Source organism: Hippocampus guttulatus, chromosome 3 (genome assembly GCF_054856545.1).
Source record: "Hippocampus guttulatus isolate MCC_2025c chromosome 3, RoL_Hgut_1.0, whole genome shotgun sequence".
In the NCBI taxonomy this organism is placed as follows: Eukaryota; Metazoa; Chordata; class Actinopteri; order Syngnathiformes; family Syngnathidae; genus Hippocampus; species Hippocampus guttulatus.
In genome coordinates this window covers 3,493,111-3,495,371 of record NC_141263.1, presented here as the reverse complement: position 1 = coordinate 3,495,371, position 2,261 = coordinate 3,493,111, and positions in this window count along the sequence as shown.

Genomic DNA, 2,261 nt, shown 5'->3' with positions numbered 1-2,261 from the left:
ATGATGCCCAGTTGATCAAAGTGACCCAAAACCAGTAGCACCGTTCAAGTTACGCCACATCTGCTCCACAGCGCTACCTGGCGTTTTGGGCGCGACACCGTGGCACCACCAATTCAGTTTTTTCCCCTGAATGCTTTAACTCAGGGGTGGGCAAACTTTTTGGCTCGGGGGCCGCATTGACTTTTAAAATTTGACAGAAGGGCCAGGTCAGCACGAGCTATGGTACATTAAAAAAAACTGCATTTGTTGACAGTCAATATCAAACATCAACAGAACAAAAGCATGAAAGTACGGTATTAATATACTTTTTTAAAATGACAAAAGTGTTGTTGATGACCTATTTTAGCCTGTGCATCGCTGCAGATGGGTTGTGATCAGACCAGTAGAAGTAGAGCGATACAGAGGTACTAGGTGGTCGAAAAGATTGTTCTGCAACTTCAAGTCAATGCGCCACCTGGCGGTGAAATGCCTGTCATTACAAGTCCAATTGAAATGAATGCAATCATTCACATCGAACCTTAATTGGAGACCGACCTTCGGCGGGCCGGATTAAAAAGACCAACGGGCCGGATTCGGCCCGCGGGCCGTAGTTTGCCCATAACTGCTTTAACTCAAACAGTGCTTGTTGTGGCACAATTTCTAAACACTACCACTGCCACTCACAAAGTTTGCAAAACTGAAAAGCACAAATACTGCTTTGTTTTGAGTTTGTAAAAGTTAGGATGCATTGTTTGTCCACGAGGGCGGCCCGGTAGTCCAGTGGTTAGCACGTCGGCTTCACAGTGCAGAGGTACCGGGTTCGATTCCAGCTCCGGCCTCCCTGTGTGGAGTTTGCATGTTCTCCCCGGGCGGGTTTTCTCCGGGTGCTCCGGTTTCCTCCCACATTCCAAAAACATGCATGGCAGGCTGATTGGACGCTCTAAATTGTCCCAAGGTGTGAGTGTGGGTGTGGATGGTTGTTCGTCTCTGTGTGCCCTGCGTTTGGCTGGCAACTGATTCAGGGTGTCCCCCGCCTACTGCCCGAAGACGGTTGGGATAGGCTCCAGCACCCCCCGCGACCCTAGTGAGGATCAAGCGGTTCAGAAAATGGATGGATGGATGGATGTTTGTCCACGGTGTCGCCTCTCCCTTTTTGTTGTTCCCTTTTTCAGTGTGGACTGGGCGTCTCGCTAATTGATGCACCTGCCTCCCTTACACACCTGCGAGTCTTCTGCTCATCCGCCACTTGCAGTATAAAAGCCAGCCTGAACAGCCACCCGTTGCCAGTTCGTCAGCGATTCCTTCCTGCCGCACTCGCTTCTAAACAGCCGTTACGCCCCTGCGCCCTGCTCTTCTTGAATTGGTCGTTTTGTTCTACTATTCGATTCCTGCCACCTTGACCTATCCCACTCCTAGCTAAATAAATCCTTCTGGGTTCATTGTGTCTGCGTGTGGGTCCTGTGCTCTTTTTCCACGAAGTCTAACGGTAAAGTGTGTCATGGGCCCGAAATCGGACCCATGACATGTGCACTGCGAGGCAGACGTTCCAATCAGTTGACTACCGTGCCACCCGGACCAAAATACAGCTTGTGTTGTTCATCTTAAGATGATGAGGCATCATTTAGTGAACAAATGAGCCTGAGCTCAACTTTATTGTTGCCAGCACGAATGGTGATCTCTGTCAACTGTCTTTACCTGAAGCCTTGTCATATGCTTTCAACTCTAAACCTACAGCGTCCTCTGTTGGCTATATGTATTACAGTCACATATCAAGACTCAACTCAGAGAAAATAATTTAAAAAAACATTTCATAGGCTTAGTGTTGAATGTCGTATCATGATCCACGCCCTGATTTATTGTACTGTACAGTATTCATAAAAAATGTCCAGCAGAGGGCAATGTTGTATGTACTGGGCAGTGCATCACTTGTAGAATGCGATGTCACTGCCACTTCTTCCGGCTACCGGTTCGAGAACAGCAGTTGTGCAAGACGGGGCGACAGCACGGTCGTATCCCTTCAGCAAAGTTCCAAATAAATGTACCAAAGCCGAAAGAAAAAGTGTCCGAATGTTACAAATCTCCACCGCGACGTCTGACACTTACATTTAATTTCACATTTCAAATTCATTGAGCTTTAGTATGGAGGTAAATTTGGTGAAAAAGCAACTACAATGGAAATGTCATAAATTTAGAATTACGGCCAAAAAAAAAAGTATAAAAATGTGTTTGTATTTGTACCTATATACAGTATATCTATCTGTATATATATATAGATATATATA